Source organism: Podarcis raffonei, chromosome 5, assembly GCF_027172205.1.
Source record: "Podarcis raffonei isolate rPodRaf1 chromosome 5, rPodRaf1.pri, whole genome shotgun sequence".
NCBI lineage: Eukaryota > Metazoa > Chordata > Lepidosauria > Squamata > Lacertidae > Podarcis > Podarcis raffonei.
In genome coordinates, this window is record NC_070606.1 from 1,873,920 (window position 1) to 1,889,736 (window position 15,817).

General features: G+C 45.5%; 2 protein-coding genes across 2 annotated transcripts in view; both read left to right on the forward strand.

Moving 5' to 3' along the window:
* The window catches only part of MANSC1 (MANSC domain containing 1), a 292,156-nt gene that overhangs the window by 167,761 nt on the left and 108,578 nt on the right, over positions 1–15,817 (forward strand). The window lies entirely within an intron of this gene.
* Positions 8,442–15,817, forward strand: part of DUSP16 (dual specificity phosphatase 16) — a 57,408-nt gene continuing 50,032 nt past the window's right edge. Inside the window, exon 1 of the mRNA XM_053387527.1 lies at positions 8,442–8,902. The gene's annotated coding sequence lies outside the window, so the exon portion shown is untranslated. The remainder of the gene's footprint in view (positions 8,903–15,817) is intronic.

The following is a 15,817-nucleotide window of genomic DNA, read 5'->3' on the forward strand; positions in this document are numbered from 1 at the left end:
CTCTCCTGCAATTTTTACCCAAATACCTGGTACTCTCAATCTGCTTTTAATGCTCCAAGTCATGGATCTCTTCACAAGTGTACACATCTTTTACATATAATGCTCCTACTTCTCCTTTCCTGTTTCATCTATTCCTTTTGAACAGGTTATACCCCTTCATTTCTACATTCCAGTCATGTGTCTCATCCCACCAGGTTTCAGTAATGCCTACCCATAGGGTTGCCATATGTCTAGGAAAATGCAGACATGTTCTCTTTTGGGGGCCAACATGCCCACCTGGGCGGATGTTTACATTTTAAAGGAAATGTCTGGGTTTGGGGGGGTGGCTTGGGCTCAGGCATCTTGGGCTGTTCTGCATGCCACAGCCACAGCCAGCCTGTGCCAGGGAAAGAGGTGCACATCCACAATAACCCCCCCCCCGTGCTCACCTGCTTCTTTCTCCTGCTTGGGCGATCCTCTTTTTTGCTCTTCAATATATGGCAACCCTACCTACCCGGTCATATCTGCCATTCTATAATAAAAGCTTGAATTCATCTTTACTGTTTCCCATACTCTGTGCATTAGTATAGAGAAAACTGAAACCATGAGCTGTTCCCTCCAGCTGCTTCCTTCATGTAGTTTCATGTCCCTTAGCAGATTTCTGTAGCACCACCAGTTTCCTGTGCATCAATGAAACTATTATGCCCAGTACTAGGTGTTCCCCTGTCGTCCATAATATTGTCTTCCTCTCCCTCAGGATTTAGTTTAAACCTCTCCTGATCTGGGTCACAAGACTCTTAGCAACCACACGCTTACCAACCACAGTTAAGGTGCAACCCATTTTGCCACAAGTCCTTCCTCAAGGAACTGGAGACCTGTGCTTTTTTTCAGGGGGTACTCAAAGGTACACAGTACTAGCACCTCTTTTTTGTTGTTAAAAAGTGTGGGACTTACTGTAACAACTTCATGGTGAGTACCGACACCTCTTTTTCTAGGGAAAAAAGCACTGTCAGAGACGATGGCCTCCAAAACCAAACCTTTCCTGATAACACAATCAGCACAGCCAGTGGTTTAGTTCCAGTATTTTCCTCTGTCTTTCTGGGCCATGACCTTCGACAGGAAGGAGTAATGAAAATACCATCTGTGCTCTAAGTCTCTTCAGCTTCCTGCCCATAGTCCCTTGCTATATGTTGAAGACTGTGTTTGCCAATATTGTTTGTACCCACATGAATCAGAAGGAAGGGGTAATGGTTAGCAGGCTTTATAAGACTTGGCAACTTCTCTGTAACATCATGACTCTTTGCACCTGGAAGACAGCACAGCTCCCGGGACATCCTGTTACCTCCACACACTGCTGCCCAGTCCCCCTCAGTAGGGAGTCACCTACCACCTCCACATGTCTCTTCCTCCTCTAGGGAGTGGCAGGAATTGCTTTGTACCTTCCATAGCCACATCAGTATATTCTGAGGTCTGCAGCTGCTGGCTTGCTCCTCTAGCCCAGAATCGGTGTCCAAAGTGAGGGCACAGAATTTGCAGCTCCAGCAGCACCACATGGCCTGTTTAGGGAAGCTTTTAATGTTTAACAGACTATTATATTTTTATATTTTGTTGGAAGCTGCCCAGAGTTGCTGGGGAAACCCAGCCAGACGGGCAGGGTATAAATAATTTTTTTTAATTATTATTATTATTATTATTATTATTATTATTATTATTATTATTATTATTATTATTAATAGTGGACAGTCCAGTCTGCTCTATTAAGAAATTTCTTATCTTGTCCCATATTCAAAGTGTTTGTAGGTGAACCTCATGCTCTTGTAGCTTCTCTTCCAGCAAGGCAACCACCTTGCACTTGCTGCAGGTATAGTTTTTCACATTCTCAGGCAGGAAGACAAGCATGGCTCAGGTGTTGCAGGACACTGCAGCAGTTCCCTCAGCATCCATGTCTCTTGGTACCATGCACACCATTAAGCAGCACTCTGGGCTTCCCCATCAAAATGCCCTCACAAACATCCCTGTTTAATCTAAATAGTTTATGTAAAAAAAATAAATTAAAACATTGAAAATTACTGACAAAACCAGATGTTAATAACTCAAACTCTCTGTCTATTAATATTAGGCAGGTTTCTTTGGTGTATAATCTTCTATGCCTGCTACCAGGGCCATCTTAACCATAGGTGCCAGGGGTGCCAGGTCAAGAGTCCGGGGCCCAAGAGTTGGAGTCCAGGTAAGAGTCTGCCCATTGGAGCTTCTATTTCGCCGCTTGGTTTCACCATCTCATGGGCAGTGTAGTTCCCCCACCTCGAAGAAAACCACATCGCCTCAGGGTTGGGCTCCAGTAACGGGAGAAAGACCGTTTGGGAGGCAAGTGGTGCCTGGTTGGCCCTTTGTTCGGTGCCATATTGCCACATTTCTATGTTCTGCTTGCATGCTGGGAGACGTCGTCCTAGCACCCGATTGCCCCGTCGAGGAAAAGGGTGCGACCCAGCATCCTGTTGGCGCTTGGAGGAGCCGAGGCGCCTCGGGGAGTCGTACCGTGTTTGCTGGGAAGGATGCCGCCGACAGAATCAGGTGGGACTGGTTGCCAGGTAGGCTGTCCCCGCCATGAGGGAAGGCCGGCAGCAGGGTCCACACGGGCAGCAGATCCCCAGGCAGCTTTTTCTTCCCGAAGCAGATCTTCACTCCACTTCTTCCCCGGGAGGAAGGAGGGTTGCGGCTTCTCCTGCTGCCAGGGAAACAAGAAGAGCCGCTCTCGCAGGATTCGCACAGGGCCCGAGACCGCAGCCGCATTTGGCAGAGGTGCACCGACCCCGGCAGGTGGGTCAGTGTGGAGGCAGCGTGGCACAGTGGTTAGAGCGGGTAGCTCTGGGCCACGAGTTGGGGGTGAGTGAGACAGCGAGGCGCTGAGGCAGCCGGCCGGCTCCACCCTCCTGCGCACCTGGGGTTGGCGTAGGGCCGTGAAGAGGCCTCCCAGCGCGTGTTGCTCACACCATGAGCCACAGCCGCCCACCACCTCGGGCTGGTTTGTAAAAAAGGTTGACAACTCAGGGGGGGCTTGCCGGGCAGATCTTTGCCCCCCAGCGCTGCATATGGTTAAGACAGCCCTGCCTGCTATAACCTTTTTTGTTTAGTTAAGCCTACCTAGACACATAATTTTATTATGTAGAGTTGTTTTTAAAACTGTTGATTTAATTTTCATTTGGATAATTTTGTATTTTATACTATACCATACACTTAGAGATTTTTATTTAAGCCCTGTATAAACCTTGCTAAATAAACATTCTGGAGAGTCATATGTTTCCTGGCCCCTTTTGCAGGGATTTAAACTAGATAAATCCCTTTTGCAGGGATTTAAACTAGATGTGAAGTGATTGGAAAGCTTGAAATTGATGCATAAATGTGAAGTATTATTAACAACCTCCACTCCTCCCATCAAAAAAAGGGGCAAAGACTGTTATCCTTAGTAAGCATGGAAATACAGTGGTACCTGGGGTTAAATACTTAATTCATTCCGGAGGTCCGTTCTTAACCTGAAGCACAACTTTAGCTAATGGGGCCTCCCGCTGCTGCCGCGCCACCGGAGCACGATTTCTGTTCTCATCCTGAAGCAAAGTTCTTAACCTGAAGCACTATTTCTGGGATAGCAGAGTTTGTAACCTGAAGCGTATGTAACCTGAAGTGTATGTAACCTGAAGCGTATGTAACCCGAGGTACCACTGTAAATGGTCAAGTGGACATACGGAGGTGAACAATGACCAGCACTCAGCTACCCTCTCAGCCTATCCTTATGGCCACATTTCCACTCACATTACCCACATTTCCTAGTCGTAAACAATGCTTAATAATTTAAACATCAAACTTGAGCTATACAACGGAGAGAGGTGTGTCTTTTTCTAAAATATACCTCCTCCGCTCCACTTCAATCTTTACACAGCAAAGCTATTTATTAACCAGAGACCTTGTTACTATAATATCCCACATATAAACATTAACCAAAGAGGCAATGGGTCTACAGTACTAACTCCTGACCTTTCAGATGGAACAGGTTGGCAGAAAGCCACCACCTGCCTGGTGGGTCAGCTTAGCACTCCACACACAAAGTAGCCAATCAATTAGATCATTTGCAAATTTTCTCAAATGCCTTATCAGATGCTTCAGGTCACTGGTCTTCCTAGCCCAATTACTATATTGTCTTCGTCAGCAATTTCCAAACTTGTGAGAGAAAGCAAGTATGTCCTGAAGATCAGTGGTGATGAAAGCTAGGTAATGTAGGACTCTCATCTTAACGGCCTTAGCAAGCCTTGGATAGCTCCACAGACCACTTCACCTGTGGAGCATACAATTAACACGCCACTCTTCTCAGAAACCCTTCCTTTCCATGGCTATGCCATTCGGCAATGGCTTCTGCGTTCTAGATATATTAGAGCAAATGAACAAACAATATAGTAATGACTTATACATATATCAACAGTGAGCACAGGCAGTTTCATGTTATATAAACCCACTTAAATCCTAGCACCACCATAGCTACAGGAAGAAAATGTGGCATTTACTTCTGCCCTGATCCTAAAGGCATTTACTTGGGAAAAAGCATTATTTTGTAATAAAAAGGTAAAGGGACCACTGACCATTAGGTCCAGTCGTGGCCGACTCTGGGCTCATCTCACTTTATTGGCCGAGGGAGCCAGCGTACAGCTTCCGGGTCATGTGGCCAGCAGGACTAAGCCACTTCTGGCAAACCAGAGCAGCACACGGAAACGCCGTTTACCTTTCCGCAGGAACGGTACCTATTTATCTACTTGCACTTTGACGTGCTTTCGAACTGCTAGGTTGATAGGAGCAGGGACCGAGCAATGGGAGCTTATGTGGTCGCGGGGATTCGAACTGCCGACCTTCTGATCAGCAAGTCCTAGGCTCTGTGGTTTAACCCACAGCACCACCCGTGTCCCTTATTTTATAATAGAAGGGGGATAATGTAGTTTTAAAAGGAAGACATCATAAAATTTCCTTTGGTTACCACATACATGTCTGGCCGGCTGCCCCATAGCTCTAAACTGTTTTTAATAATATGAAGAATGAATGGATTATGTAGCAGCTAGCATCCCCTAAGGTCCTGACACCAGGCATACTTGTTACTGCTCCCTTCACCTGCCACTTTGAGTCATGGCAGCATGCATGGGCGTAGCCAGAAAACAATAGAAATAACTGACCAATCACGTCAGGTCTGCCCCTCCCTCCACAAAAGCCCTGCCCCCTTAACAAAAATCCTGACTGTTCTGCTTCGCTGCCAATGGTGAAATGTGAAGGTGCTTCGCTGCATGCCTGCCACCTGCTCCGCTTGCCACCCCTGCTGAAGCCTTGCTTACCAGGGTTGTGAGGCCATAGTTTCCAGGTTCTGGCAAGATCTCGTGGGCTCTTATGCAATGTTACAGGGCTGTTGTGCAATTTTTCCTGAACCTGGAGGCTGCTGCAGCTGCTTCTTGTTGCTTCTCCCATAGCAGCAGCATTGGGAACAAAACCACATCTCAAGGTATCTCAAGGCAGCAGGGAGGTATAGAATTGTCCTATGCACCTTGGGTACTTATGCAGTGACGGTAAGATGAGGCCAGTACGAATGTCTCTATAATAAAGACACTGGAGAGGCACATGCTCTGTTGTTTCTATTTGTCCAGTCACAGGGGCATTGTCTCTCCAGGCAAGCAATCTTCCTGTATTCTTCCTTCAAGGACAGCGGAGGGAAGGGCATGAGCCAAGGTAAAGGCCCTCCTGTGTTTAGGGACTTTGAGTTTAGCTAGATATGCCATAGGGGAGGCAGAGTACCTCGAGGATTCATTGGCAATAAAAGTTGGGGTCCTGGCTAGATCCAGTCAGCGCTCAGTGTCTACAACATGTTGTTTTATCAGAACTTTGGCCTGTTCGTATCCCATGCTGAGTAGCAAACCTGGAGAGAAGCTCAGGGTTGAGATTTTAGTTGCCACTGCCTGCTTCCATATGGATTGGAAATCATCATTCATAGTTAGTGGGTCAAGTCCAAGGGGAAATAAAGATAGTCTGAGCCAGTAGTTGAGAATGGTCACCCACACTCTGGCCTCCACCTGTCTCTAGTCTCAGGGTGGCATTAGGGACACATTTTGGGACTTGCACAAGTTCTAGGGGTGCAAAAATGGAGAAGGGGCCCAGCTGGGCACCATAGAAAAGTTGTGCTATTGGTTTGGCTTCAAATAATTCGCATGCTGCAGGTATATAGTGGCCATCTCTTGTTTTAAGAAATTTAAGGATTGCAGATGAGCTCCTCTGAGCAATATCAGCAACATAACCCCCATGGGCTTTCCTACTGCCAGCAGAATGAAAAACTGCCCCCAGATATTTGAAACAAGAGGCCTGCTCAGTCTTGTGGCCATCTATGCTCCAAGAGCAGCTCATAGGCCGTTTGGCAAATGCCATGATCTTAGTTTTCTGATAGTTGAGTTTTAGCTGGTCCTCCTTGCAGTGCTGTGTTAGTGCTCTCAGTGCTCTTTCGAGGCCAATAGGTTCAAAAGTATTGAGAGTATTGCTGCATCGTCTGCATACAGCAGAACAGAGACGTGTCTTCCAGCAAGCTTTGGGGAGTGAAAGTTCATGTTGTGGAGATGGCCCACCATGGAATTAATGTAAGCCTTCACAATCTACTTTTCAGTTCTCCAGAGGCACATGTGTGAAAGAGGATGTGGATTTGATGGTCTTATTTGGCAGGGCTTTTATTAAAAAAATTCATACACATTCATGAATCACTCTACCTAGAGTGGCAAACAACCTTGGCCCCGCACTTATTGTAAATGCTATGAAGATGACAGCTTAAAAAATGATTGTTAACTCTGCAATCTTTCCAAGAGTTGGTGCTCATTTTGTTTCCCTCCAATATGTAGGAAGCAACAGATGTTTTCAATACGACAATGGGGAATGATTTTAGTTCCTTCAAATGTAAAACAAATCACTTCAGGTAATTTGCAAACCACTTCTAAAGATGAATTAAATCTGTAAGTCATTGCAGGTCAGCATTTGTTTCTTCCTCAAATCATTGGGAAAAAATGTGCCATTAGTTATTGTAACATGTATATCCATGTTAGATGGTTATATGCATCATTAGATAAGTGAATAAAGGAACAATCTGTTAATATTTTTTAGGTAACAGGATTAAATTAAGATATAATTCATTCCTTCATGAGACCAAAATTGAATTTTGATATTTTCCCTGTCACCAATGCAGATTGCAAAATCTTGATTGGTTAGAATGTGCACTTGATTTACCACACAGGGAGGAAGTTAATAGTTGATCTTTATGATTAGGATGATCTTCTTTCCTTGGCTATCACTCATAGCAGAGTAAGATTTCCATGAATATGGTCTTAACGGTTTATGGTGGTACAAGGAGGTCTCCATGGCAGGGGTCGGTAAACTAAGGGCCAGATCAGGCCCAATTGCCTTCAGGATCCGGCCCACGGACTGTCTGTGGATCGGCATGGGGTTTCTGTTTGTTCAGGCGGTGCCATCCTGCCCCCTGCGCCACGCCATTCCTCCCCTCCCTCACACAAACCACGGCAGCGCCTCCTCCCTCCCTCCTCCTGGCTTCTCCCCGCCCTGCCTAGAGGAGGAAGGGGGCTGGGCTGAGCTGGCTCAGCATCATTTTAAACAGCCCCTCTCTGGAGCCAGCCCTTTCGCGCCACTCATGTCCCCCGTCCCCCGCCCTGGTGCCCCTGTGGGCCAGAGAGCAGAGCGGACGAGCTCCCTCTGCCTACTCACGAGAAGCAGCAGTGGCGGCAGCCCCTGGGAAGGTAAGAGCAGCGGCTGGGTCTAGGGGGAGGACTAACTGCCCCCCTCGCCTCTATTTCCAGCTCCCCCCCCCCTGCCGCTTATCTGGCCTGCCACAAGGTCTGAGGGACAGTGGACTGGCCTGCGACCTCTGCTCCCTGGTCTGCTGGACAGAAGCTATGAAGGCAGGGGTCAGCCTGACACTCTTTTGCACCCCAGGTGTGTTGACAGAGGGCCTCTCCTGCTCATCCCCTTCAGCTGCTCACTACTACCACGTGCAAATCTAGACCCCGAGGAAATGACCAAGTGCAGCTGCAATCCGGGCTTGCCCTCCCATGAGGCCAGGAGATCCTATAGGTACTTTTAGGATGTGCTTTAACCAAGGCCTGGCCTTTCCCCGTGACTTGGCACTTTAGAAATGCTCTGACATATTACAAACATTTAAAGAAGAAAGGGGGGGGGAGAAGGGAGAGCAGCAGCGCGAAAGCGCAGGAGGGAGGGAGGCCTCTTTCTGGCCGCAACTTCAGGCCCGCGAGGAGAGTTGAGGGAGCTGCAGCCCCGGCCGGGCGAGTCGGCGGAGCTGCCCGGGCTCCTCTGCCTCCCGGCGCCTGGGGGGCAGGTCTCTGCGCAGGAAGGGCGGCCTCCTCCTCCCCCCTCCCTCCCTCCCCCTCGGAGCCGCCCCTCTTCCCTCAGGCGGAGCTCATTCCCGGGGATTGGTTTCCAATGACGCCATCGCTTTTATTTTTACACCGATGACCTCATCCCCGCGGCAGCGGCAGCAGCAGCAGCCTGCAAGTTGACTGACCAGCCAAACTCTTCTCTCCCCCCTCCCTCCCCCCTCCCCGTTTGTTTTGTTCCCCACATTCAGTTATTAAACGTGTTGGCTCCCCCTTTCCTATGAGCCGCGGCTTTGGAGAAAGCGACCGGGCGACGGGTTCCCCGGCTCCCCCCGAGTCATCTTCAGTGAGGAAGAAAGAGCTCGCAGCGCTTCCTCCCTCGCCTTCCTCCTCCTCCTGCTGCCCTCTTTCTCTCAGCGGAGAGGGGGGTCCCGCTCCCCCCGAGGAGGCTCCGAAGCGCCGCCTGGCAGAGTCAGAAGAGGCTGAGGGCAGCTGCCAGTTTAGAAAGAGGGAAAAAAGTAAGTCTTGGTGGGGAGGGCGAAGAGGAGAAGGGGGTTGGCAAGGAAGGGGGGTGTTGTCCTGTGCACCCCCCATATGCAGTTCTGGGGTCACTGCCTGGAAGCCACATGGGTGGGAGCTCTAAAAAATGTTTGGTGTGTCCCTCTCCCTCTAAAGAAAATGGAAACGAAATAAAAGGTTCTCCACCCCCTGTTAAAGCACAGAAACAATCCTGGATTTCTTAGAACTATCTTCACTCCATGTCTTCTCCATTGCTGACTTGAGTTAAACGCCTGCTCTTCCTCCTTTAAATGGTTCTGCTGTAAAATAGTTTTATTATTTCACACACACACACAGTTATTTCAGATGGGATGAGAAACTACATATATGCAAAGATTTTGTGTGTGCTTCTGTGTGTGTGAGAGAAAGTTATATTCTTGCTACTATTAGCATTGTTTTTATGATCTCTCGTTCCTTTTCTGTTCCTTATGTTCTCCGGTTGCTTTGGGGGTTGGTTTGTCCTTTAGGATTTTTATCTGTTGTCTGTATGAAGTCCCCTCTCATGGAATCGAAGAGGATCAGTGTGAGGCGCCGCTAAAAACAAATATTTAAATGAAGTATCTTATAAGATCTTTTTAAAAATGATCTTTTGTTTTTCAAATATCCAGGCACCTGTTCCTCTAGTTTTCAGTATCATGGCCTCAGGTTATTCACAGAGGACAAAACATGCAGACTTTTACGATATTAAAACTTTTGCATAGGAAAATGGGGCAGAAGAAGGAATGTGCCTCAGAAATGTAGAATTGTCTAGAGATCATGCTGGGTTAAATGATAGTTTATTAATCATCTTATAGTACATATTTGTGTAGAAGTAAATTCTGTTGAGTTCAATGGGATTTAAGTAAGTGGGTACTCTAGGATTGCAGCTTAGTCCACAGAGAGATGGAGGACTCTCCTTTCCTGGTATGACTTAGTTGAAATTCTTGCACTGCACCTGATGGCTCTTCCAACTCCAGAGTTCTATGATTCTAGGATGTCTGGATAATGTATAATGTATACAATTAGTGCTGCTTCCCTTTTCTCCCTGGCGGAACGGCTGTGCCTAAATCAGCTGCTCTAAAGTCTCCTTATCAGTAAAACTCTATGCTGGAAGCTTCACCTGGTGAATTTCTGCTTATCAAAGAATAGGGGGACCCTCCTCACAAACATTCGTTATTCTTGCTTCTAGTCTTTATGAGGAAATATTATGCTTTTGACTAATTTAAATAAAGTGCTACATGTATCTAGTTCCACTAAAGTACCATCCCAGAGAGATTGGAACACTTTTAAGAAAACTCTGTATTGCAGTAAAAGAAACAAAGAGAAATACTATGGTTGGTGACTAACCTGTTGTTTTCTGTTCAGGTATTAGCTGATTTTATTTTTAATTTTGGTCACCCTCATTTGGCTGATAGTTTAAAAAAAATTGTAGGGCCTTCTGCAAAAATGTCATTGGCAGAGAGAGAAATATCTTAGCTAGTTGATATTTTGCTGAGTAAGGTATGTGCAGTAATTCTGTTGCAGACAGTTCTGGCCCACAAGCAGAGGTTGTGTTTCACTTATTAATTTTATGTAAAAAGAAATATATTGAGCTGTTAATTCTCAATCCATACATAGTTGTCTGGAAACACAGTACAGTAGTTCTACATTGGTGTGTTCAGGATTGTAGCAATTGCAATACTTTACTTCCATAATACTTAGAAATTATACCAGTAGATGAGTAACTTGTGAATTGACAATTTGGACAAAACAGGACTTGAGGAAAATGATCATATACTTGTTGAAGGCAACAAAGTTTTAATGCTTACCTTAGTGCGGGAATTGGTTTGTTTTTAAATTGCAAATATGTACACCTGTTTGAAATAGATGTCTAATTAATAAAATGTTGATTTCAGAAAAGGTAATCTGGCAGCACAATATAACCTACATACATGGCTGTCACGAGTGAGAATAAACATCAACTTCTCCATGCAACTTTAGGGCATGCTCATGTCTGCAGTGATTGTGTGCAGGTTGGAACTGACTGTGTGAAGAGCGCTGACATTAGGTGTGCAAGAATCGGTTTATTAAGGGCCTTAGTTCTATTATCAAACTGCTCATATCATCAAGACGTTTCTCCTGAAGTTCAGCTGGAGACTTCTTAATTGTAACCCGAGCCCTTTAGATCTTGTCTTGGGGCAAAAAGAACAAGTCTTTGCCCCCTTTTTGTGGCAACCCTTCAGGTATAGTATTCCCCATCAGTCTTCTCCAGGCGAAACATAGTCAGTTTCTTTCATCTTTCCTCCTAGGACTTGTTTCCATACCATTGAACATTTCTGTTGTTTGCTTCTGAATCCATTCCATATTCATATACCTTTCTTAAAGTGTGGTGCTTGGAACTGGACACAGTACTCCAGATGCAATTGTACTAATGCAGAATAAAGTGGATATTTTACACCCCAAAACTTGGAAACTGTTCTATTAAGACAGCTTAAAATCACATTATCCTTTATTGTAACTGCTGCACGGCTGATTTATATTTGGCTTGTGATTGACTACGATCCCAAGTTCCTTTTCACATGTAGCACTGCCAAGCCAGGTATCTCCAATCCTGCATGTTTTATTTTAGTTTTAGCCTAAATGCAGAATGTTGCATTTCTCTCTCTTTTTAAGTTGGTTTCATAGAATCATAGAATTATAGAGTTGGAAGGGATCCCAAGGGTCATCGAGTCCAACCCCTGCAATGCAGGAATCTCAGCTAAAGCATCCATGACAGATGGAGAACCAACCTCGGCTTAAAAACCTCCAAGGAAGGAGAGTCCACAACCTCCCAAGGAAGACTGTTCCTTTGTTGAACAGCTCTTATTATCAGAAAGTTCTTCCTGATGTTTAGTCAGAATCTTCTTTCTTAAGATTTCCTTTTCCTTTTTGTCTGTTTCAGGCCAGTCTCCTATCAAAGTCATTTTGAATTTTATTGCTGTATTCTGAGGAGGTGTTAGATGTTGCTCAGAGTTTTTGTCATCTCTAAACTTGATAAGGATTTTCTCTACCCCATCACCTAAATAACTGAATGACATCTTGAAAGGTTTTGGGCCCACAACAGAGCCTCCCCCCATTTGATGAGAAATCATAGATGAGCACTCATTGAGTATTGTTTGTATCACCATCTATACTATAAACAGTTTGCTAACCAAAATATGTGCTGACATCAAGATGATTTGATCCAGAGCATTCCTACAATCCACCAAGATTTTTTAAAAGAGATAAAATTTATCTGGCAGGATCTATTCTTGACAAATCCATGCTGCTAATCACAACATTGTTAAAACACTTAGAAATTGACTCCTGTGCGCATCTTTATAACAATAATGCAGCTATAATAACTGCTGAGAGAGTCCTGCACATTACCAGAATACATTGTGGATGGAAATTATTCCAGATATTCCAATCCAAAATGAAATGGTGCCATTCATGTTGTGCTTATACTCTTCTCGATACTTCTTCGCTCATATACTTTCATCTTGGTTTTGCAATGGTCATTTGCTTGGGTGCTTGTGGCAAGTGAGAATTGCATCCAGGTGACAACAAAAATTTAAAAAAATTGTTATGACATGTTCAGACAAATGGCTTAACGTTGAAGATGTGTAGGCCAGCGGGTTCATAATTTTTCTGTGGTCTATTAATTGGCTATTAACTTCTGTGAATTTATTTACAAGGCAGGTTTCAGCCAAGTTTGTAGCACTCTGTCAGAAATGGCTTCAGGTTCCCATGCTGAGTAATATTTATTTTCCAAAGATTTGGTCAGTTCTGCATGGTTATAAGTGGTCAATATAAAAAAATAAATAAAGGTACTGCATTATTCAAATGTTAAGTATGACTGTTTACCAAAGGATTATTTGAGCAAAAATATCTATATCTGTAGCTAGCTATGCTAGCATACCACACACAAACACTGATTTTATTTTATTTTTAAATAACTTTCCAAATTAGCTGTTACCAAACAGTAACTAATATATTGGAGTCATTGTTGCTTTGACTTCTTTAATCTGCTCTGTGAGCTGAAGCTGTTGACAAGGCAAACATCATATAGTACAGATTCACAATGAGTGTTTACTGTGCAGCATGTGCTCCTTAAAGTGCGCACTGCAGCAGCACATGAATTGATGGGATCTCCCCTCCCCACACACACCTCTAGATCTGTGGGTAGTTTAGAATGTTGAAAGTGCTTCATGACACATGCCAGTAATCCTTCTGGCAATTCTGTAAGTTGGCCATTATTATTGTCTTTATATGGCTGGTTATAGAATGAATCTGAGAGAAAGGTGAAATTTGAAAGCATACTGGCCCCTGCTTAGCTTTGCAAATGTATAGAGTCCGTGGATATACATCTATCCTTCACACGCATATCCACCAGTGTCCCAGTGAGTGTGAAGCAATTCTGACTCCTGCACGAACTCCCTCTCTCATCTTCTTGGCCCCATAAGCCCCATAAGAGCAGTATAGTAGCACCCTCAGGCCGTCTGCTCTGAGTCTTCTCAGCTTCCAGTTTTGTTCAGGTCTAGCTTGGCTTTCTAAATGTGAGACAACTCACCATTTTTCCCTCACCTTTGTACCACCTCCTGCTGTTGTCAGTACTGCCCTCTTTCTCTTCTCTTCCCTTTTTCCTTCAACCTGTAGCCCTGGTGCTGATACTGCACCCTTTAAACCATGCTGTATCTGTTTGTGTTTTCCTGTGAGCATTGACCTTGTAAGCTGCAAGTAGCTTAGCTGTTGTTTCAGCAGCAGTCTGAGATGAATTCTTCCGAGTCAGAGGAGGACGACATGGCAGCCTTGGGCCAGGCAGCTGCTAGCACCACAGGCTGTTCTTGTGAAAGTGCCCGGTTGCCAGGGGGCATGTTGGCCAGTACTGCTATGCTGCCCTCTCCTCTGCTGCTTGCCAGACAGGGATGGGGCAGAACAGGAAGGCGGCAAGGGCAGGAATGCACCAGTTTGCTGGTAGGCGCAAGGGCAGGTTCCCCTACAGTGGCGTAGCTGGGGCTTTTCCCACCTGGGGCAGTCACTGAGTTTGCCTCCCCCTCACTGTTCCTCATCTGGGAGCCCCACAGCCAGCATGCCAAGCTTGGTCAAACAAAACCAGGCTTTCTTGCACCCGGGTCAAAGACTCTGTTTGGCCCCCACACCCACCTTCCAGCACACATTTGCATACACAACACGCACATCTACACACCCCTCAACACATTTGTTCTTAAAGCACATTAAAAAGTAGATTTCCTCAGAGACTAATTGATCATTGGACGAATCCTAAGAAGTATTATGACTGTAAAAGTGAATTGTTTGTCAAAACTAGAACTTCCATGTGCAACAGTTATAATTATTTATACCCCACCCATCTGGCTGGGTTTCCCCAGCCACTCTGGGTGGCTTCCAACAAAATATTAAAAATACAATAAAACATCAGACATTAAAAACTTCCCTAAACAGGGCTGCCTTCAGATGTTTTCTAAAAGTCAGATAGTTGTTTATTTCCTTGACGTCTGATGGGAGGGCATTCCACAGGGTGGGTGCCACTACCAAGAAGGCCCTCTGCCTGGTTCCCTGTAACCTCACATCTCGCAGTGAGGGAACTGCCAGAAGGCCCTCAGAGCTGGACCTCAGTGTCTGGGCTGAACGATGGGGAAGGAGACGCTCCTTCAGGTATACTGGGCCGAGGCCATTTTCAGATTATCTACCTGAGGTCTATCTGAGTAAATCCTGTTGGACTCAGTGGGACATAAAAAGGTAAAGGTACCCCTGCCCGTACGGGCCAGTCTTGACAGACTCTGGGGTTGTGCGCCCATCTCACTCAAGAGGCCGGGGGCCAGCGCTGTCCGCAGACACTTCCGGGTTACGTGGCCAGCGTGATAAGCTGCATCTGGCGAGCCAGCGCAGCACACGGAACGCCGTTTACCTTCTCACTGGTAAGCGGTCCCTATTTATCTACTTGCACCCGGGGGTGCTTTCGAACTGCTAGGTTGGCAGGCGCTGGGACCGAGCAGCTGGAGCGCACCCGGCCGCGGTGATTCGAACCGCCGACCTTTCGATCGGCAAGCCCTAGGCGCTGAGGCTTTTACCCACAGCGCCACCCGCGTCCCTCTACTTCTTACTTCTTACTTCTGAGTAATTATGCTTAAGACCGCAGTATACGACAGCACAATCTTTACACAGTTGCCTAGGAGTAGGCTTCATTCAGTGGGACTTCTACGTAGACATGTAAAGACTTGCAGTATAAAACTCTAAAGAATAATATAAAAGAATAAACAATAAAAGAATAAACACTCCACAAGTTTCCTTAAAAAAATGCTGGCTGCTGATCCACTGCAATTAAAGAATTTAAAGTGGATTGGCTACATTTTCCTTGAAAATTAAAGGAAGGGATGTCAGCATCACATTTCTTTCATTGCAGGTATTTTATTTTCAGTATAAACAAGACTCAGTTTTTGTAGCTGATTGTTTGCAGCAGTGCCCTCATTATGTATTCACATGGTGTAAACATGTATGTGGACCTCTATATCCAAACACACACACACACACACACACACACACACACATTATAAGCAAGCAACAAGTGCTTATCTTGTGAACTTGCCATTTAAATTATTTAATCATGACAAAAGATTCTGTTTCCAAAAAGGACAGGGGGTGGTGGTCTGATCTCTTCACCACTTTTAATTGATGTCTGAGACATTGAGGCGAAGAAAACAAGAAGAAATGATATTTCAGGAGGTTGGCTGGGTTGTGTACACATTACTGTTTACTCCAACTTTGCTTGGAGAGCAGCCTTCCCCACCCCTTCCTCTCTCCAGGTTTTCTTTCCCTCACAGTTGCAAAACCAGAGAGAGCAGCAGCCCAGCCTTCTGCTTCAAAGGAAAAGAGTTAGT